This window comes from Ischnura elegans, chromosome 2 (assembly GCF_921293095.1).
Source record: "Ischnura elegans chromosome 2, ioIscEleg1.1, whole genome shotgun sequence".
NCBI lineage: Eukaryota > Metazoa > Arthropoda > Insecta > Odonata > Coenagrionidae > Ischnura > Ischnura elegans.
This window is the reverse complement of record NC_060247.1, coordinates 16,507,158-16,530,981: the sequence shown is the minus strand read 5'-3', so window position 1 is coordinate 16,530,981 and position 23,824 is coordinate 16,507,158. Positions and strand designations below refer to the sequence as shown.

At 39.8% G+C, this 23,824-nt stretch overlaps 1 long non-coding RNA gene across 3 annotated transcripts; it reads left to right on the top strand.

Annotated features, from left to right (window-relative positions):
- Nucleotides 1-11,235: 11,235 nt before the first annotated feature.
- On the top strand, nt 11,236-16,535 carry LOC124153432. Of its 3 annotated transcripts, XR_006863650.1 has the most exons (7): nt 11,236-11,538; nt 11,711-11,997; nt 12,178-12,443; nt 12,610-12,816; nt 14,033-14,432; nt 14,830-14,980; nt 15,620-16,535. It is a non-coding gene; the product is annotated as an uncharacterized LOC124153432 (long non-coding RNA). The 3 variants fall into 3 exon arrangements; XR_006863651.1 differs by lacking the exon at nt 14,830-14,980; XR_006863649.1 differs by lacking the exons at nt 14,033-14,432; nt 14,830-14,980.
- The last annotated feature ends 7,289 nt before the right edge of the window (nt 16,536-23,824 follow it).

The following is a 23,824-nucleotide window of genomic DNA, read 5'->3' as shown; positions in this document are numbered from 1 at the left end:
CACACTTCGTCTACTTCCCCCCAACCCACTCTTTGCACATGATGATACTGTCATGGTGGCATTTTCTCTTGCAACGCTGAATCAACCCTCTTTAAGGAAGAAATAGGAACTTATAAGTTGACAGTAATGCGGCTCCCAATGCCTGGACGGTTTGGTAGGATATTTGGAAGGAGGCGACCGACAGCTGAGGTCATTTGTGCCATGAGGGAACGATGGGTGGAGGGAAACCCAGCGTGGGAACGTGCCCCCCCCCCCCCAGACCCTTAAAAAATATGCAAGATTTTTAATACGGTCCCATTATCCTTTTGCTGGTGATTGATCACCCGCTGCCAAACACCCTAGAGGTGGCTCGCAGGGTATTATGTAGATGAAGATGTATCATTGCGTTCGTTTTGTATTACGAGGTATCCTTGTGCCCCCCCCCCCCCAGAACAAAATCCTGGATACGGCCTTGCTTGTGCCCCCCCACCCCCAGAAAGAAATCCTGGATCCGCCCCTGATTAAGGGGACCACGGCTTTACCTGCCATCGTAAGGACATTCGGATGGAGTGATATTCTTGAAGTACCCTCCTCAAAGCACCCCAACTGTGGAAGAGTATGTAAAATGCCCAGCACCCACAGGGTTTGAATCCGGACCTACAGGGTAGGATGCCGACATGTGACGTTAAATCATGGTCCCCTAGGCACCTTTCGTAAGAACCAGGCTAATTCAGACTTCGGGTTTCTCTACACAATTACTTTCCTATTCTTCCCTACGTGTGGCGCAGCGAGGGGAGGGTTTTGGGGGATAAAACCCCCCCAGAGCTCAGAGAAATTCTTAAGTTTAATCCAGTTTCCTTAATTGTATTGATATTACTAACAGAATATTGTAAAGATTCATATAATATCACTCAGAAAATCGCAAAACTCACAATTTTGAACGATTTTTCTTAAAATTCTGAAATTTATTGATCTCGCACGTACCGCTTATCCTGGTGGATAATCCATACCCCCACACACACCGGTATCAGTTGCACCTAAACCCCCCCCCCCCCCCAGCCTTAATTCCTAGCTGCGCCCCTGTTCCATACAGGCGCGAATGTCCTTAGCTACCGGTCTTTTTATTCTAATACCAGGCCATGCCGTTTTCTGCCATTCCAGCCGGAAGTTATTATATAGCGCATGTCTGATTATACTGTTTGACTAAATATGCGATGCATATACTAAGGAGGCTAGTGGCCTCCCTAGCATTCTCATAGGGGGCAATCGGCACTAGGTACTGAAACATATTTCGGGTCCGGGGGGGAAACTGAAGCCCTCAAAACCCCCTCCCTGGCCTTGGATGTAAAAAAATCGCACCCATGCTTGTCACTGCGTTCTAAGTCGTGTGTAATGTGCAGTGCTCATTAAGAAATGTCTGAATGAAGAAAGCTCTTCTTTCACCCTCACATATCTTTCCCGATCATCTATCCAATCTCTTTTTAAAATTACTAACATGAACCTGTGTGAAAGGCCCCAATCTAGCTGCATAGCTGCATGCACAAATACCTGATCTCAGCGCGCCGAAAATAACCTGACCTTTCGCTTTTACTTGAACCTTCTCACTCATACCTCTCATGACATGAACTTGGGAGAGGCAAAGAACTACTATCTGGGACTTTCCGTCCTGTATGATACGACATAATCTATCGCATTCCATTTGAGCAGCTTGAGGAAATCGGACGCAGTTGAGTCGCAGTATTCGCCTCGCTCTTTCGAGCGTCTATGCCTGAGTCCCATTTGACTCTGGTACCAGAGAGCATTTTGCAACTCCCCCTTCCACAGGCACGCTGGTTGGGGTCTCGAAGTGCGGTCGATGGGATGGGGTTTGTTAGGGGAGGTGGGGATAGATTCGAGTTGCCTCGTCTTGCAAGAGCACGGCCGAGTGACGATCGGAGGTGGTCGGAAGACATTAGCATAGTTCGCCTAACGTTATCTCATCTCTCTCCTGCTGCCTCCTATCCCCTCTCTGATTCTCCCATGCGCCTGTTTCGCCGTACCCCCACATTCCGTTTTGGTCATACGAGTGGCTCTAATGCCGGTATCTTCGATAATGTGGCTGACCCAGTGACGGATACAGAAAGGCATCATATGGTTGGGGGCAAAAGACATCTTAAACTTCCTATACTCTTATCGTAATGAAAAAGTAATCAAGATACGTGCAAAGTTTTAGAATGTTTTATTTGAACTGATTTTTCACACATTGAAGGCAATGCCATTTTGTGACATTAAAAAGTTACAATTGTTGTTCAGCAATCTTCGGCAATGCGAGAGGCCCCCTAAAGAGAGAGGCGTGCGTCCCATATATGCATCCGCTCAGTAGCGTGGCTAGGAATTTCGTTCGGGGGGGGGGGGGGGGGGGGAGGGGTCCAAAACAATGACCCGGCTCACCGGCAACCCGCACAACAAAGGGGAATAGTCCGCTCGCCGCTTAAGGACAGGGCTGAGCAGGGCTTTCCTTTATGATGACGCAAAGTACTATCGTTTTCAAAAGTATGTAGACACCCACGAGCCCCACTTAACTGATGTGGTAGGGTCGGTAAAAAACTTGGAAGGTTGGCACATGAGGTAGCCTGCATCTCTCACCAGTACGCCGACATGAGCCGACGAGGACGGACGCGGGGGCGATCGGGATAGCTAGACAGGAGTCAAACTACAGGCTCAAATGCCCTAGCGGATAGAATACACTGAGGAAAGTCGCGTCCACGCACACGTTTTGGCCGTCTGGAGAGTTTTCATTTGGGCTCCGTGGCGAGGTTGCTCCTCTCTTTAGATTCAAATTTGGACTCACCGAGAACACGGAATGTTTATGTGGCTCCGTGGCTGAGTAGGATTATTACACGCGCATTAGATGCACTAAAGTTGTGGGGGGGATTCGAATCTGAGCCAATTGTATTTTTTTTATTTTGTGAAAGGTCTGTTGATAACATCAACATAACAGATATAGATTACTCAATACAAAAAATTAAACCGAATTTTTTTAGCGACTAATTTGGAAGAGGTGGTAATTTGTCTTTGCTACTGTCCGTTGAAGAAATGGATGATATCCATCCGGTCATAAATTTATAATTATTTATTGTTGTCCGATCAGTGCGGTGTGGTCAGGTTGGTCGGTCGAATATCTCCGGGCCCCCACAACGCTCGCGTCTATCTCGAAGTGTATATGAAAGGTGTAATAAAAAACTCATTACTTGAACCAAATTATTTTTAACAATTATAAATTTCTAAGCTTTGATTATTTTTTATTTACAGCTTAATCAGCATACAAAGTTTGTAAAAAAATAATGAAATAAATGTTTTAGAAGATAAAAGGGAACCTTATGCGTTTTAAAAGGGTTATTCGAAAGTTATTTTGGAGGGTTTTTAGATTTCAGCGCGGTTTTAAGGTACAAATGTTCTAAACAGATAATAAGATGTGTTTTTCATGTGCAGACTGTTTGAGAATTTTGTTGCTCGCAGGAAATGTCAGCTTATTACATTGTAATCTTTGTGAAGTGTCTTAGCTTTCATCGTGGGGTCAATCCCTTTCAAATCACCGAGGCAATGTTGCTCAGCATTTTTGATTATCCTGAATTTTTTATCATTGATTCCCTACAAGTAGACAATCACAAAACACCATTTGAAAAAAATTTACAAGCCATACTTTTTTTTGGGAGACATTTTTAAAAGGGCGAATAGGCCTAAACAGTGCGTGAACTACCACGATTACTTTTGTTACGTGTGCGGTCAAATTACTTTCGAGGCTCAAAGGCGGAATATAACCTTTTTGAGACAGTGTTTTAGACTTTATTTTGACTGGCCGTTGGGTGACCTGGGTACAGGATCGGAGCCTTCTGCGATATGTAACAGGAGTGAAGGGCTTCTCACTGGTTGGACTGATGGAAAACGTCATATGAATTTTTCCGTCCTCAGGATTCGGCGGGAAGCTAAGGATCATATTTCTGACCACTATTTTTGTGAAACAGAAATTAAAGAAATAACACCGAAGTCAAAACACACAGTAAAAGATCCAAACACCTAGAATCAGCCCCACACTTGAAAAATTTACCAGTGGTGGAACCACACAAAATGTTAATCTTAGCGAATATTCAGAAAGTATCTGAGAATGATGGATTCGAAAACTCGAAAAACTCAATTTTCGGACCAAAAATATCTGATAGACCTCATTTTATGACGCAAGAGAATTTAAGTGATCTATTGCGCAATTTAAATTTGTTTAAAAAGAAGAGAGAAATATTAAGATCACAATTGAAGGGTTGGAATTTGCTGGATCCAAATACAAAAATTGAATGACGAATTTAAATATTTTTTTCTTACGAAAACAATCTTAATTTTTGCAATGATGTTCTCCCTGTTATGGATATTCTTAGTTTTGAATACAATACAGATGATTAGGTTCATTGATTCCTTTAACGTCAGTTTAAAGGCTGTTTTCTAACATAATGGAATTGAACTCCCCTCGAAAGCATTAGCTCACGGAACTGACATGCAAGAATCTTACCAGAATACGCAGTAAATTTTTCATTACGCAAAATTTGTGGAAAATTTAAAGTAGCTGCACTTTTACTAGGCATACAGTTTGACTGCACGAAATATTATTGCTTCTTCTGCGATTGGGATAGCGGAGACAGAAAAAATCATTACTTGAAAAAAGATTGGCTATAACGCAAGCACTCGTTACTGGATTCAAAAATGTCCTTTTCATCTTTTTTACGATCCTAAAAATATTATTTTGCCACCTCTAAGTATTAAATTAGAGCTTTTTAAAATAAAAAAAACTATGTGTAAAAATGGTTCAGTTTTTACTTATTTGAAACAAATGTCCTAAAAATCAGTGAAAAACAGATAATAGAAGGATTTTTTATTGGGCCAAAGATTTTTTTAAAGAAGCGCTGAAGAATTCGGAATTTTGAACACAAGAGTTCCACAAAAAAAGCGCGTGGAAGGCATTAAAAAATGCATTTGAAGGTTTTCTAGGAAAGAGAATGGCTAAATATCACCACAATATGGTGGTTAATGTAATTAAATTGCACAAAACATGAGCTGCTCTACGTATTCAAAACAAATCACTTCATTGCCTCACACCTGGACTTTTTCCTACAAACCGTGGCGCCGTTAGTGATCAACACGATAGGTGTTTCCACCAGAATATTTTACTGATGCACGAACGGCACCAACAAAAGATCAGCAACATGTGATCAGATTAGTGGTGGAAACTGAAAAGGGATTCGACAGAAGCTAAATATGCGAGAAAATTACGAGTGAGTACCCATTTTTCACATTGTTTCAACTCACAATATATTTACTTAAACTCCCTTGAATCCCCGTTGAATCCGATTGTCCTAAAAAAACTTAACGTGATAGAAAACATCTGGGCCCAGTTTCGGAATCAGCCCAAAAAATACCAGACGATCGGCCAAAAACATGGCTAGAACAGGAAAAATTATTTTTTGGTTGATCAGTGTTATCGATTGAGTTGCAAGCATCATGATCTACGGCTAACATTGTGATTTCAACAACGAGTGTATCTGGCTATTTATTGAGTATTGTCCATAATATGAGTAGAGATTTTTATCAATGGAAATTTGACAGTAGCAAGGACAAATTACAACCTCTGCCACTTCCCCTGCTTATTTCCACTCTTTGAATAAACTTGCTCAGAAATAAATCTGTTAAGGCAGATTGAGTCATTATTTAAAAAATAATTAGTTACAAAAAAATTCGGTGTTAATTTTTTTTATTGAGTAATCTATATCTCTTATGTTGATGTTATCAATTGACCTTTCACAAAATAAAAAAATACAATTGGTTCATATTCGAATCCCCCCCCAAAAACTTCAGTGCATGAAATGCGCGTGAAGTATTCCTTCTCAGCTACGGAGCCACAGACACATTCCGTGTTCACGGTGAGTCCAAATATGAATCTGAAGAGAGGAACAACCTCGCCACGGAGCTCGCAAGAAATCACATCGAAGGCCCAACATGAGCGTGGACGTGAGTTTCCTATCCACTAGGGCATTTGAGCCTGTAGTTTGACTCCTGTCTCGCTAGCCCGGTCGCCCCCGCGTCCGTCCTTGTCGGCTCTTGTCGGCTTGCTGGTGAGAGATGCAGGCTACCTCATGTGCCAACCTTCCAAGTTTTTACCGACCCTACCACATCAGTTAAGTGGGGCTAGTGGGTGTCTACATACTTTTGAAAACGATAGTACAAGTAATTATGCTTCATCCAAATAAACAGAAATGTGGTGTTGTAGTTATCCGGAGCTTCAAACTCTTTCAAATAAGTAAGAAAGGCTAGAAAAACAACACTAAAGAGCATTAGTTAAAATATATTTCCATTTTAACAATACGTAAATGAATAATTAACAAAATAATGCTCTAAATTACAGCAATAATCTCCTAGTATTTCCACTTCCGGCAATTTCATCGATTACTTCGTCACTGCTCATTGGGGCTGGGTAGTGAATAGATAGTAGAGCAAGTCCATTTAATCTTTCAATGCCCACAGAATTTCTCAAGTAGCTTTTAATTCTCTTGAGAGATGAGAAGGATATCTCTACCTCTGCTGCTGAGACTGGTAATGTAGCAAGCAGCTACAAAAGAAAGGTTATTTCCATTGATATCTTTTAATTTCGACCAGAAATCAGTTAAGAATAATTTTAATTTTTAAAGTTTTATGTTCCGCAAATATTTTTTTAGTATTTGTCAATATAAATAATTTGATTGAAATATGTTTCAATGATGTATCTAAAAGAAACCTATTAAAATGTGTATCGTTAGAGCAAATAAAAGTACCAATATATAATTGTATACGCCTAATTATGTTTATAAAAATAAATAGTTACCTGAAGTGAATAGTTGATAGCAGGGTAGAAGTTTTTGTCGCAGGCGTTAATAATCACCTATTCTGTCTGTTAATCCGGATCAATATGACTACCCTAACTCTTTTGAATTTGATACTATTTAGAGTTCCTTCAGCATAAACAAAAATAAGCCGTTCGGGTGTGCCAAGCGCTACCACCTAGCAGGGTACTCTGCTACCTGCTAGCATCCAGCGTCGTATCAGCGCTCAAAGCCTCCCCCAAGGTCACCTCACTTGCGGCAGCGGGAACCAGAACGACGTCATACGGAGTTTTTCCCAGCATTCATACTTAGCCGTCGCGTTTTCGTGCGCTTGAAAATTTTCACTTTTCATTTAATCGCGAAAAATAGATATCAATATTAAAAAATCTAAAAGCGTAGTAATACGTGCTTCAGGAGTAATAATCTTTCGATTTAGGCAATAAAAAAATAAAAGGAAACCACCCTATTGCTGTTTAAAAATTGTCTTGAGATATTTTTTCAGCCTTATCAAATAATGAGGAGAATTGTTTAATAACGCTGCTATCTTCATTTTCGGACGGGTCACGCAAATACTTTAGTCGTTCGACCGTGTCATCAACAATTTTAAGGGCAGACGAGATGTCACTTTCAGGTTATTGGAAGTACTTCGAAAGAGGAAGAGTGATGGTAAATATGAATTCACACACCACCATTGCTACAAGGAAACCTCCTTTTTCAACAGAGGCCATGCAGGAGATTGGCAGCTGAAGACGATATCACTCTACTAGAAGTAGATAACTCTTGCAGAGTAGCAACAATAGCTGGAAAAACTTCAACAAATGTATTGATAGAATCTCGTCTTTTGATGAATCTTGTGTCACACAGGCGGAGGAGGCGTGTTTTTTGAGAGTCTGGTACAAGATTCTCAATATGTCTTTTCAAAACATCACCACTTTGAGTATTATTTCTCATCATATTGACCACTTCATATATATAGTTCCCAAACAGTTCCTTATGTAAGGGATGTCTAAGGAGTCACTCAAAACTAAATTCAGACAGTGTGCAACACAGTGTACATAAATAGCTTTGGGATGTGATTCGCGAAATCTTTTATGTGCGCCAGGCAAATAAGCACAAAACGTTGAAAAACCATCGTACCCCTGACCAATGACTTTATCCATGTTGAGACCTACACTTGCACAAATGGTTAAAAAAGATTCGTAATTGCTTTCAGAAGAAAAATCAGTTATGTCGGTAAATGCAATGATCTTGCAATGATAAATCTTTTAGGATAAGTTTATTGTCATTCGAAATGTGTCGAATGCAAAGTGAAAACTGCTCTTTTCCAGACACATCTAGCGTTGCAACTCCTAAAATGGAAAAACAATCTGCACTGTTTACAGATTGAACAACTTTTTTCTGCATAAGTTTTCCAAAAATGTCAATAATTTCATTCTGTACTTCAGGGCTAATATAGGTTGCATTTCGTACACAATTAAAAATGTGGTTTTTCAAACTTTCGTCAGTGATTGCTCGGTACCTGAGCAAGGCTCGAAATTTGCCTTCCTTTTCTAAAGGTTTTTCAGCCATTAGTGGCCCACTGTCCCGATGTCCCCGAAGGGGTATTTTATTTTCTCCGCAGAATATAATCGTGTCGATTATAGGCTTGAGTGAAACTCTGTTTTATTCTGCTTCTTTCTTCCTCTGCGTATACAACATTATTTTGATGTCTTCTACTCAGCCAGAATCGACCTTCATAAAGCTTTCTGTAGCTACACAACAAAATTTGTGGTGTTCAGAGTTACTGTGAGAGGTAAGTTTATCTATTGTGTCTTTCCACTTTTTATAAGACATAGTTACAAAGGCTCCCAATTTTTGGTGTTGGCCTTGACCAGTGAATGCATTGGCAAATAACACTCAAAACATACAATAAGTTCCATCCTTAACCTTAGAATAAGCAAGCCAATTGAAACTTTTTAGCCAGGTACTCCGAAACTTTAATTTTTTTATTGTTAATTGCGGTTACAGGACAAATATAACTCTCATCTGGATCAAATAAATCATTCAACCCTTTGCTTTTCAAATCCACAGATTTATAAAAGTCTGTTTTGGAGTGAAATAACTGGTCAGGAACAATTCCCATATTTATAGGGGTTAGGCCAATGATGCTTACTTGATAATCTGTAGGCCTAATACTATTCGACTGGTCACAAGAGGATGAACTTCACGGAGTTGGAATTAACGGATCCAGAATTTTTTTCTGAGGGGACACAACGGCCGGTCAGGCAAACGGTCCTCTCATACTTGAGATTAAAACCAACTTTCTACAGATACTATTCGAAACAGTCTCTTTATTTTAATATGAATATTAAATGAAATGATCAAGGCTCTGCAAACGCAAAACAAAACGAAGGCAATGATAACCGTATTAAAAATCTTGACTACTTTTAATCGTCTGGGGTGGCACGTGCCTCCCTCTAAATCCGTCTGTACTAAATAATCTACGATATATTCACTTTGTTTTAATATGAAAATTATTAACATGAAATTGAACGATTGAGACTCCGTAATACACAAAATAAAACGAACTTAATGATAGCCGTATAAAAAATCTTGTCTATTGTTTAAGCAACTGGGGGGAGGGCACGTTCCCCCGTGCCCCTCCCCTAAATCCGCCTATGCCAGTAAATATAGTCCTCAAGTCTGGGCAGATCGGCAATTGCCGAGGGCCCTGAGCTTAGGGGGCCCACACAACGACCGCGTCTATCGTGAAGCATATATGAAAGGCGTAATAAAAAAGACTCGTATTACTTGAAGCTAACTGTGAGTTTTTTGAAATTTTTAAATGTTAAGTTTTCATTGTTTGCTTTATTTACAGCATTCTCAGTGTGCAAAGTTTTATATAGAAAACAAATTAAATAAAAGTATCATAAGATAAGAGAGAACCTGATGAATTTTTGAGAGGGTTACTGTAAGAGTATATTTTAGAAGTTTTTTTTTAGATTTATGTCGAGTTCTAAGGAGGATATCCACTAAATATATGATAAAACCATAATAAATGATTAAATTTTTAACATTGTGAAATTCTCACTTTTCACAGTACTTTCTATTACAAAATTTCTATTTTTATTAACTTTTATCGAGTTTTTTTAAGAGCCAGAATAGCGTCAAAATCCATTTTTAGGCATGCAATTTCTTAAAATTTTCCGAGGGAGGACCCTCGAGTCAGTGGCGAAGCCAGGGGGGGGGTTTACGGGTTACAACCCCCTAGACCCTTTAAAAGAGGCGACAAAAACGAGTAAGATGGCCTTGATAAAAAATACTTTATTTTAACAAATACTGGTGCAAAGTTACTGTTTTTGAGTCCTAAAAATCACGTTGTCAGCATCAAAAATCCCCGGATCCCCCTTTATCTTGGGGTGTTTTCCATACACCCTGGAAGGGCCCCGTAATTTTCTATAAACCTTTCCCCTCCATGGCCGGATCCAGAATTTATCTGGGGGGCACAAGGGCTTGGCAGGCAAACGGTCGTCTTATATTTGACATTTAAAACGAGATACGACAATTACTGTACGAAATATTATCTTTCTTTCAATATGGACGTTATTAATGTGAAATTAAATGATTAAGGCAGGCTCCGTAGTATGTATAACAAAACGAATGCAATGACAACCGTGTTAAAAATATTGACTATTTTTAAGCGTCTGGGGGGGGAACACGTGCCTCTGGACGCCAGTGGCGTAGCCTTGGGGGGTCCGCCCCCCCCCCAAAATATAAAAACACAATTATTGTCCTTCATAAAAGAAAACAAAATATTGAACAATCAGGAATTTACAAAATGTTGCTTTGACAAATTAAGTTTTTTCGATTATGAAAAGTGTTGAAATTAATTTAAAACAAATTACTTAGTGCCCGGTTTTCAAAAATTTTCCCCCCTGGTTTTGGACCCTCCCCCCCCGAACGAAATTCCTGGCTACGCCGCTGCCGGACGTCCCCTAAATCCGCCTATGCCCTCCTCCCTAAACTCGCCTATGCCCCTCCTTTCATTTAAAAATTCCGTCTTCGCTACTGTCCCGAACTCCCCCGTAAGATTGGCCCCAGGCCAAGGGTCCCCATTCAACCCTGACCGCCCCTAATGGTGAGTCGGTCGTTGTAGTCTCCCACGTGGGTGCGCAATCAAACTCCAGAAACTGGCATGTCGCTCGCGAGGGACTGGCCCAGCTGCTCGCTGCTTGCGTGGCAGGGAAAGGGGAGGAGGCGGGGGAGAGGGGGGGGGTGGGGTGGGGTAGAGGTAGGGTGGGGTAGCCACCCCCTGAATAGAGATACCCCCGACACCCTCTCCTCTCACCAGTGAACTTCTATATAAATTGCGCAGCTTCGTAAGTAAACGGTTATTTTGCCGGTACTCTTCAATCACAGAGGTGCGTCTTCAGAGTCCTAAGTCTTCAGTTGGTGGATGTCATTAATCTTACTGCGCTACCCGTCTCTGGTTCACTCCATCTTCGCAATTTCGCTCTGGTGCAGAAACGCAACTTCGTCGTAGTGCATTGACGACCAGATAGTGTAGTTTTCTTTAATTTTTCCTTTGATGATTTAAATCAAGAGGCAGCTAAATTGATTTCCGGATTTTAACTCTAGTAACCTTTCGCATTGTCTAAGATGTGCGTTCGTTATGGCGTGGCTGCCAAGGGGTCGTTTAGTAAGTAATGTACATATTTAAACTATTGCTTGTATAACGATTTATATTTGGTCGTGCATGACGTAACATTTTATGCACTAATACATGTAGTAATTCTTGAAATATTTTTGTTATTCTTTGCGACACATATTAGGGGTATGTATGCTAACGTTATCAATTTTCTTATTTCCAGGCCGAAGTTGAAGTAAATTCCATAACTAGCCCAATCAGATTACTTGGCGGAATTTGATTTCGTTAACTTGTACGTGGGATGTTTCAGTCGGAAGAGCAAATTTCCTGGGAAGAGTATTTCTAAGACTTTCTTCCCACTTTATCCGCTATTTCAAATGGCTGGTAAAGATTTCCACGAGTTTTCGACTGTTATACCTCCTTTCGCACGACTCTTCATTGCAGCGCTGCTCGCTGATAATTTGCCTTCGTAAACCTGGAGAGACTGCGCTACTTCGGAATATTTTAGTGGTTAGTTTAATTCCAAATCTCTAAAGTGGCCCGTGCTTAATGTAATTGGCGGATATTTTATAATTTATCCATCAAATGGATAAAGAGACATATATTCATCTAATTACCGCTTTAATTTTTATCTTGTATTGGTTGGTTCTAGTTTTTTTTTTGACGAAGTTTTTTAATTTTCATTTACAGGTCTCGTGTCCAGCACGAACACCGGGAAACTGCGATTAGGGTGCTTGCTGAAAGTGTAAAAGATCTGGGGGGTCAATTTTTACCTGACAATAGCTTCAAATCGCCATTTCAAGGAGGAACTTGTTGACCGATTTGAAAGAGACAAGTGAAATAGTCGCTATGACGTGGGCTCTTAGATGAAAATGCTGAACGTTGATCCATCGTGTCGTTTTGTAGAAATGCCCTTGGGCCAAATCTTGAATTCTTCGGTGACTATTGTTGAAATGGTGAGTCAAATCTCTTTGTTCACACCTTCGGATCGCCGGCGTTTTCTTTGTTCAATCACTTAACGTTAACATTAAATTATATGGTTGAGCTACTCTTCTATTTTGCTTAAGTTCTGATTGATATTCTTTCCCTACACCGTAATCATGATTACATTTCAATTTTTAGGCCTTCAATGACTCTACTTCAGGCCTCCACATTCAGCATTCGATATTACCTTGCTGTGCGCTCTTCTGCAACATCGTAGTGCATCAGCTGTTTCGTTCAATTCTCCCGCGAGGGACTACCATGTGAATGAAAGCTTCAACTGGCTTCAACTCATTGCTGCTGTCCAGTGGGAGATTTCGTCTGGAATTGGGGCATTATGCCACGGCTGTGAGTTAATATTTCCTTCATTACAATTCTAAGTGACCATAGTGATCTCATTCATGTCAGTGTGAACAATGTACGTCGTACGTCTTCAGATTGAGATGAAATTGTTTGTTTTTGTTGCGGAAACCAGTTAGAAATATACATTGGAGGCTCGATAATCTGGAAGTGAGAAGGGTAGTTGGAGGCGTAGTTGTCGAAGTCAACGTCATGTAAACTGTTTCGGTTTTAAGTTTTGGTATTTGCCTGGTGTATTATGTGGGAAGTTATCCCGGGAACTCCGGCGAGTGCTTCCCCTACAACCAGTGTTTTTTTCTGACTCTGGCACCGTCATCAGAAAGTCTTCTACCGCGATCTATATGAATAAATCCTTATTCAAAGACCTGACGATGTAAGTCTGACATATACTTTGGATGCACATAAAACACTCAATTGGTGCCAAAAAGCGCACTAATTATTAGAATTTTCATTCTATCTGCGTGAGTAAAAATATTTTAATACTCATCTAATGCAAAGACACTTAATGGTACGGTTTTACAAACTAGATTTGCTTAACCACGCGTAGAATACTGTGATCAAATAAATTTCGGTGTGTAGATAACAGTACCATTTAGGTTTGAGAAATTTTGTGGCTCAATAATATATTTTTTTGCCTTAAGTGTCATAAAATATCTTTTACATCAATAATGATAACACTTGTCTTGAGCTCATGGTTTTCCATATGTACCTGCCGTAAATGATCAGAAAATAAGAATGGGACTACCAAAACTCAAAATTGTAATAAATGTAAAAAATGTAATAAAATGTAGTAAAATGTAATAAATAATTGTAAGAAAAATACTCAATAGTTCATTGTCATGTACGTATAACATTTTGTGTACATTATTATATTTTTTGCACTCGTCATGACGTATCCAGAGTGTGAATATTGAACATACAGTATTATTGTTATCATAATTTTATGTTGATGCATTTTTATTGCTTGCTAATGGTTAAGTTCAGTCTTAACAGTCATTCGTTGCCCATTCAAACAATAAGCACAATTTTTTGCTGAAATTTTGTCAAATGCACAATTTAGTTTGACAGGGGTAGGCGACCGCCCTCATAGCTTCTGCCTATGACCACTGCGGAAGATGCTTTGAGACACGAATAAAATTGTAAGACTGGTAACAAAGGGGCAAGCAACATTGATTCTTTTCTTTCGTCACCCTTCATGCTTCAGGATTCTTATCATCATTAGACTACGTAGATTTCCGCGGTGTTCAGGTTCCAATTTCTCCAGGTTTCCGGTGCAACCGCGTCAGTTTGTTGGTGATGATTTGTTGATGATTTGAAGGATAATTCTCATGGGATACACTCATCTCACTCACAATGACACTACCCTCCCTAATGTTCCTGCCATCACCACCATGATGTTTTTGATGTCTTTCCTGCCTGCCTTTATTGAAGATTGGTGTGTAGTGTGAAGTGCATGGTCATTTTTTTCATTGCCCCAGTGTTGGTGAATATGTGCTTTTATGTTTGGGGGCTAGTGTTGTGCAAGTAATAATGAGTGATTGTGCATCGTGGGATCGTCGATGGAAAGCTGAGTCTTTGCCGACGTGGGACCTTGCTGTGTTGTGGTAGGGACTCCTCGACTCCTTTCCTTGCATGATCTAGGAACTGCTACATTGGCAAATAGCTTAGGCCAGTGTTGCGTTCATCGTAGGGCCCTTAAGTTGGATTTGAATGGGAATGGTCTTACCTGCAAATGGTGTACTGGTGTGTTTATGTATTGATTCTCATGTGTTAGTCATTCCGGTTAGGTTTAGGTTACCTCTGAGAATTAATGCATGCTTATCTAATATACCATTGCCTATTTTTTCCATTGCCACTCAATTTTGGTTTTAGTGGGCGATAGAAAATGAACACTTAGAGAAACATATTTTTATGGAGGGAGATTAAAAATTGAATTTAGTTAGGAGACATTTTTATTTTTTTACTCACTTCTTATACCATTGACGTATTGCCAAATTTCAGGATCCCCATCTTCAATAGGTTGGTAGGTTTGCTGAGTCTTGAGGATAGTACGTGTAACCTGGCTTTGCTGCCATCAATATGTTAATGGTTCTGTCCTTCAGTGTCCAGTAGGAATTGGGAAGACCTCCACACTCTTAGGAATGGGTATTAGGTAGGGCCATGGGACTTCTCTTTTCATACTGGCCCTGTTGATAAGGTCCTTGAAAACTCATTCTTAGAATTAGGGTTTCAATTCTGCCTTTTGAACATTGAAACATGAATTTTTGTGAACATAAAGGCTTCACTACACTTGTCACACATTGATATCCATTGTGTTTTTGCTTAATATTAGATTTAGTTCTTAACTGGCTATTAGCATTTTAGTAATAGTAATGTGATTGTGAAATGTCATTTGTTACTACTACTGATTTTACTTTTCAGGACCTTAAATCCCTTTATTTACATCTTTCATCTTAATAATTTCAAGATTATTGGAAGAGAATTCAATTTTAAAGAAATAAATTAGTTTTATACTTGCTCTTTATGCAAATTGTTAAAGATTTTTTAAATGATTAAGTTTTTCAAAAATAAAATTTTAAAATTTTGTATGAAACCTGATTTTTTTTCTTCTAAACTAAAAGATCATATCATTACTACAACTCGAATTAAGCAATGTTAGAAATTAAATTTTTATTTTAAATTTGAAATGAAAGAATATACATACCTAAGTTTGATTTGTGTTGCATGATTTGAGTGGAGAAAACTAATAATGTTTCTTTTCTATTTCTTCCATGTGGTGGATTGATTGTAGCCTATAACCCTCTGTGGTTCCTGCTTGGCAATGCAACCTCATCTTGCTGCTACACTACATATCTTGGAAGTCATCATCGCTAGAATAACTGTGCCTTGGCTTGGCTTTTTTTAGGCAGAGTGTATTCATTTTTTGAGCGAATATTTATTCCCCGAGACTGGGCACTCACTGTCAGGATCAGAATAATTAATTAAAAATAGTTTTAAAAATTTCAATCGAGACTACTGCATTTAAGAGTGGAAAAGTTATGCTCTTGTAACTCTGTAATATTCATCTAGCTTCTTTGTCTATTATGGCTTCCCTGTATACCCCAAGCTGTGAGTCATTCTTGTTTAGATGGTTAATATTTTTTTCACCTTCAATGCTTCAGTGATGTCTCACTGCAATGAATTCAAATACCCTCTCTTGTTATTGTTAATTTATTTAATTTGATTTGATGGTAATATTGACATTAAAATGCTGATTTATTCTGATTGTGATGGTTTTGTTGCTTGGCTAGAGCACTTAATGGTAAATCTTCCCCTCAGAATTCATAGATATCACTTTGGTGTAGTTGTTAACATTTCTGTTAACTTTTGTTATGGTGTGAACATTTTCTTGAGCTATGTGAATGAAAATTATCAATTTCAAACTCAATTAATCGCTTTCATAAAGTTACACCTCAAACAATCACTGTCAAGGCTAAATTATTAATAATGGTTTTCACTCTTCTTGGTGTGTAAATATTATTGTAATTTAATATTTTTTCATAATGTTTTCCATAAATTATTTAGAATCACTTTCTATTTCTGTCCTTGCTGCTCCTTGTAACAATTAATGAATATTCATAAATGATATTCATTCTGAGCGTAAATGCTATTTCTTTCACCTGAAAAATTGTAAACCTATTCCCAAATACATTCTTATTTGCTCTTTACATTTTTTCCTTTCTTTGTTAAGGTGTATAATTATCCTGGTATATCTATGTAACTAACATCAATCTTGCTCATGCAATTTGTAAGGTCACGCACATGCTTTGGCCCCTCAATAATTAGTTAATTTCTAAAAATTTAGAAACTTTTTTCAAATATGTAAGAGAAATTTCAAATAGGTCAACTGGCACATTCATCTGGCCATGACATGCTGTGGTACTTGGTACTACAGAGTTTGTGGTCATGGTAGAAAGAATTGTTACTGTAAAAAATTGAATCATGAGAGTTGTCCAATTTATTAAATGTAGCCTTCTGTTGATATTGCCTCTGATAAGTTTGCTACTTCATTGTTTTCATCACAGGACATTTACGGGCAAAGATTTTTTTTTTCTCAAAGCTATTGCAGTGATGGTAGGTAGTTTGCTATTCTACTCTTGAAACTTCTGGTGTCGTGGAGTTATGGTCTGGTAGAAACTGAAAAGTAGTACTGATTCCTAAATGATTACATCTCAAAGACATTAATAATAATGCATTAGTTAAGGACAAATGACTCAAACAATAAAAAAAAAAGATTGTTTCCACACCTTCATGCATGGAAGGTCTGCCATGGAAGGTCTCTTCTGCCATGCGTGCAATGAATGTGCATTTGTCCACATTCACACTAATGGTCATCTGCTGGAAGTCTACTCTTGGTCCAAATGTCCTAAGGAAACTAGTCTTGATCTGGCAAACATCAAGCAGACATTCATGCAAATCGTGCCCCACTGTAAACACTTGTCCTTTTCAAATGTAAACTTGTGGTAGCTTTTATATGCATGCAAATGGTGTCATAATGAACCTCATCTTGAGGTATGCTGATTCAACCATATGGTACTTTTGCTGATGCTAAATGACATATAATTTCATAATATTTCAAGTAATTATTGGTACCATTTATCACGAGAGTAGAAAATTTGAGTTCATGTAAATCAACCTCTAAATCATCCAAAGGAAAAGTAAATTTCCTCTCATAGGAATAATGAATTGAGAAGATCAATTCATTTACAGTTTATACCTCACCTGCACTCTCTCTCAACAATCTCCCACCAAATATTAAGTGCTAATAGGGCATCTAAAGGAGTGCATTTGATTTGGTGAGCGATAGTTGAGGGTTTGCCTCAAACAATCAATGTCAAGTCTAAATTAGTCTAAAGTCTATGCTAGTGGTAGCTTATTGGTGTAGACGGTTTGGTTGCTGGTCATGGGGTCCTGAATTCAAATCCTGGTTGAATATTTTGAAGATTCACAAGAGCACCATGTTGGTATACAAGTCCTTCCTGTTATCCACTTTATACTTCATAATCTATAAGAGGGCAGAGGTCTTGTGGATGTGCCTGAGAATAGAAAAACCTCAACCAATTAAACCTCTAAATATATTTGATGGGGTGTGTGGAGATGGGATGCGTCTCAAATAGACTCTTCCTCTCAAAAGTCAGCCTCACCTTCACGAGGTACACCCTGTTTCCACAAAGGAGGATATGGGGACCGGGTAACCTCCAGTATAAGGGGTCCCCCCACTACCAAGTGCTAACAACCTTTATTAGGGTGGATGGGACAGGGCATCCTACTGTCCTTGAGTCTCTTAAAGAGAAGGGACTTCTAAAGGAAGTCAATGGTAAATGTGGTTTTATTTTTTGCTAAAATTCGTTTTAAAACCATGTGATTTTGGTGTTATAGAAAATCTTGGCGGTGTTATTATATAAAACTAAATGAAGGAAATAATTCAAGTTATATTGGTTCAAGTGCGCAGCGAGGGGGGGATTTTGGGGGATAAAGAGCTCATAGAAATTTTTAAGTTTAATCTATTTTACTTTATTGGATTAATATTTCTTATAGAATAGTGTGAATATTAACAAAATATCCCTCAGAAGGCCGTAAAAATCACCATTTTGAACCTTTTATCTTAATTTTTGCCGGCAGAGGGCCTGCGCACCTCCAGCCATAGGCGGATCCAGGGGGGGGCACGGGGGCACGTGCCCCCCCCAGACCCTCAAAAATATGCAAGATTTTTAATACGGTCCCATTATCATTGCATTCGTTTTGTATTGCGAGGTATCCTTGTGCCCCACCCAGAACAAAATCCTGGATACGGCCTTGCTTGTGCCCCTCCCAGAAAAAAATCCTGGATCCGCCCCTGCCTCCAGCTTACACTGGCGGGTAGGCAATACCCCAAGCCCACATGTATTAGTTGTGCCTGAAACCCTCCTTAGCCTTAATTCCTAGCTGCACCCCTGAAGGTATATGAATGGTTATGTAGTATTGGCGAATACGATTCGCAAATGACAAATCCTCACCACCTTATATGTGAATACTTTGATAGCCATTCCAGAATTTTTGGATTGTCAATTGAGTTAGTGATTAAAATTGAGTTGTGGGATGTTTGTAGGTTCCCTTTTGATACCCTTCACACAGTTGTTGGTGGAAGGTAGGACAGCAGCCAGATACAACAAATTTGCTTAGTTTTGATTACAGCTGTTGCAAATTGGTCAGGAAAAGCAGGGAAAGAAGCACACACTACTAAAAATAATCCCCCCCCCTGGAAGTAAAAATAGCAAAATTCTTTAGTAAAAATCAGGAGTAGATTGAAAAGAAAGTTTTGAACAATTTTCATTAAACCTACGAAAAATGATTTTACAGTAAGACATGCAACTAAAATAAAAATAATTTTAAAAACTGATAAAGCTCTGTCATAATTTTCTTAAAATGTTGGTTTCATTCACCTTATCCATGCTAAAATGTTACAACTTTAACAACCATGGCTTGCCCCCCCTGGTATTGATCCTGGGTATGCCCTTGTGTGTATTTATATTCATGTATATTTAAATATGGAATGCAATAGGTTATCTTCGTATCGTACCTAGATATTTAAAGGAGGCGACCGATAGTTGAGGTTATTTGCGCCATGAGCGAAGGGTAGGGAAGGAAGGGTGGAGAGAAACCTGGCATTGGTAGTAGCCTGCTCTCAATGAAAGGCACCATTCCTCTTAACGTACCATCCGACCCCACTGGGTAGGGTGCCAACACTGTAGCCACCACACCAAGCCGATGCGCGATTGTCTTCGTTGAAAATGAGTGAACAAAACATTAAATTAGCCTTTTACTTGTATCGACCACTCACTTGAAGTTTTTATGAGGAATATTGGGCCTTGTTTGTGCGAGGGTTTGAGATCGGATACTCAAAGTGCCGAAATCAATTGAACTATATTTGACCAAATTTCTGCTGATAAGTGTCCCGAGAGGTCTCTTGACATTGATGCTGCCCTCTGCATTGCGGCCAAACCAATGCTTGAGGGTTGCTAGAATTTCATCAGCACTGCCAGCGGCGAAGATATTTGAGTCCCCCGAAATTAGTATCAAGGTACCCCCCACCCTTAATGTGTGAGTGAAATTCACACTTTCGCTTTAAAATCATTTCCTGCTCACATGGCATGGTGTTGTATCAGGAGATGGAGACCGGCAGCTAAGGCCGTTTGCGCCGTGTCCGAATGATTGGAGAGGTAGAGCGGAGAGAAACCAGTAGTGGATAGAGAAAACACTCAAGGGGCGCAAAAGATATTTTGAGCTAACTATATTTTTATCGTAATGAAAAGTAATCAAGTTACAAGCAAAGTTTAAGACAGTTTTATTTGAACTGATTTTACGCATATGCAAGGCAATGCCATCTTATGACATGAAAAAGCTAAATTGTGTTTCTCCAATGTTCGATCACAATGCCATATTATGACATAAAAAATTTAATAGGTATTGTGTGGTTCTGTAATGTTTGGCAAGGGGGGGAGGCGCACCCCCACTACCCCCATATGTATCCGCCTCTGAGAGAAACCCGACGCTCTTGACGAAATGCAGGAAAGGGAACCACGGCCCATCCGAAGGACGGAGTGGGATGCTTGAAGTATCCTCCACACAACGAACAAGCAATGATCGGGTGACCTCTGAAAATTCTTTGCCACGGCCACGATATATACCCGGACCCACGGAGTATGGAGCTAATGTCACACCAACCCTAAAAGGATGACTAAATTGTACGTGATTCATTAAGGGTCTCTTGCGAATGTCACGCAAGTTTACACAGTTGGAACGGGTCGTCAGAAAAAAGTTACAAGTGCTCATCACAAATTAGCTACTATCAATGATGACATTGCTGATGGAGATTGTTAATTGGTTAAATAACTTACTTTTAATGCGAATTTATAATGGTGATGTTACATTAATTGCTATGTGTTGAGGAGATTGGGCTGTTGCGGTGGCTAGTGTGCTGACTTCTCACCCTGTGGGTCCGGATCCAAAGGCTGAAAGTGCCAGATATTTTACGGAGACTGCCCACCTGGGATGCTTTGTGGAGGGCACTTTAAAGTGCAGCACTCTGTCTGTTGTTTGAGACGTTAAGCCATTGTCCCCTTGGTGCTTTTCGTAAAAAGCAAGCTAATGCCAACACTGGGTTTCCCGTCACCCATCATTCCCCCATGATGCACATGACCTTAGCCGTCCATCGCCTCCTCCAACAACCTATAACATTCCTCACAGTTACCGAGTACCTCGTGGCTGTCAATCCTCAAGATGATTGCATCAGCACTGCAAGAGAAAATACCGCCATTACAGTGTTATCGGAGGCCTTGGGAGCAGTGGCATAACTAGGAATATGCTTTGGGGGGATGGGAGGGTCTGGCCGTGAGCCCCCCCTCCGTGCAACAGGGAGTCTGGGAAAATGTTTGAAAAATTACGTGCCTGGAAGTACATTATACATCATTTTGGCATTTAAAATTTCACTTTGAGTGAATACAGTACTTATATTTCAATACAAGACGATAGTTTAAAATATTTTTTTTTTAAATTTCTCTGAGGCTTTGAGGGGGATCTATCCCCCTCTTCCCCCCATATTAGTTACGCCACTGCCTTGGAGGATTGGGGGTGTGGGGGAGGGAGAAGTAGGTTTTTATAAATAGAATAGAATAGATATTTATTCATACTCTGGGTTAAGGAAAGCGTGGGTGGGATGGGGAGGTGAGTAAGGTTTCGGTGAGTGGGGTTATTATCGAAGATACCACTCCTCAAGTTACCAACGGAGGAACAGCGGCCAAGTTGGAGTAAAGGCGGTGGAACTTCGAAAGGTGAAAGAGGGGGAAGTGGAGGGGAGGGAGGAATAGATACGTCAAGCGAAGTATTCCCCGCCAACCCCCATCCCACGCAAACGTCCACAACCGGCACGCATCGGTGGGAAGGGGGAGCGCTAGCTGCGAGGCACTATCAACTATCACAGTCAAATGGGATCCGGGCAAAGACTTACAGAAGTGCGAGGTGAATACTGCGACGCAACAGCGCCCATTTTCCTCAAGTTGTGCTTGCTGATAGCGATAGACCATGACGTACTGCGCCCGAGGGGAAGTTGTGGATAATATTTCCTCGCTTCTCTCGAGATCTTGTCATGAGAGTTAAGAGCAAAGACGCTGGAGGGCTGGTTCTTCTCGGCGAGCGCAGAAAACGTATTTGTGGATGCAGCTCGAAATTTGTCGTTAACGCAGACGCTAAGAGTTCATTTGAAAAAGAAAATCGGAATATGGTTTGGGAAAGGTAAGTGACGAATAAAGAAGACCCTTCCTCAATCAGATTTTTCTTCACAAGAGCTGCACATTACATAATGATAAAGGCAGAATGCTGATGATGGCAGATACACGCACGGATGGGAAAGTTTTAAAACCTATTGGATGGTCCCCATCCGCAATTTGCTTGGGCACCTTTGTCCGCGATATATCTGGCCACCGGCCCAAGGGCCTCCTCAGCTGATGGGCCTCCTCCAGGGGCTCCACTGGCACTCTGTCCGCGGATTCAGTTACATTTCACTATGTCTGCCCCTAATCACCTTGAAGAGAAACATTGACGTCTCTTGCTCAAAAGTTGAAAACATTTCAGAAAAATCAGGCAGATTCGGTAACACGCGCCTATATGAAGACCAAATCATAATAGCCACGTCAGCTTCGGAAAACCAACGATGACTATAAAATGAGCGCTACGCGAACGAATTTTATAGCTAATTGGTGAAATACATTGTTTTTTGATGCGTGGGAATCGATTACAGATTGCCAGTTAATGCTATGTGCTTACCACACCAAACCACCCCCGAAGTAAATTTTTGGCTCAGTGCCTGTCAAGGGTAAAAATTGCCGCTAAGAACTGCTTTAGCTTTAAAGTTATTCGGCTAGAAATGAAGGCCGATGTAATTTCACCATTGGTACAAATTTTATCATAGCCTGATAAAAAAGGAAAGTAGCTGCCTACCTTTCGTAAGTTTGTGACGTTTTTGAAGTTAAGGCTCATCAACTCTTAAAGAGAAACCTGAGGGAATGAGTCGCTCGCTAGTAAGTGAATTAGAACGAGATGTGTGATACAGATGCGCGAGAGACCGAGGAAAAGCCATGATCCGTTCGTAAGGGTCCATGACCATGAGCTTATCCAGCCGGAGGCAGGGGGGACAACTGTCCCCCCTCTCCAGAAGCAAAAATAAACTTATTTCAATACAAAAGTTATGAACAGATTTTCCTTTTGAAGAAAAATGACATTGGTATAGGACATGGAACTATAATAAAATTAATTTTTTCAAGAAAATAATTATAAAACTGATATAATGCTCTCATAATTTACTTAAAATTATGGTATCATTTTCCTTTTATGTTCCAAAAAGTTACAACTTGAACGACGATAGCTAGTTTTACCCCTCCCCCTAGTTTTGATTACGGGTACGCTCATGGTAGTGGGGGGAAGATATAGGGAGAGAAGGGGGAATATGGGTATCAGAGAGTGGGGGTGAAGATGAGAGAGAGTGGGGGCGGGGATGGAGGGAAGAGGTGGGGGGAATGGGGATGAGGTAGGGGTGAAGTAGAGGTGGAATGGGGTATAATGCGTTTGGGTAATATATGGTATTAGTAAAAAATAACTGATTTTATTGATGACAATATTTTGTACTTATTATAGGCTCAATGCACCTCGCAGGATGCTTTCTGAATATTTTTATTTTACTCGGGTTTATTGTTCAATGGCATGATGGTTGTAAAATTTTTCCAATAATTTGATGTCATTCCATTTTACTGGATTTGTACCAGTACTTTTATTTTCACAAACATTCAATGTAGAAGGTTTAATTTCTATGAGATTCACGAAGATAACGCTATTTTTTATAGCATTTTGGATATATAGTCAGATGTATACTAAAAGTAACGTAATTTCCTTCACTCGCATTGAGTAGTGAATAGCAATTTTTGGC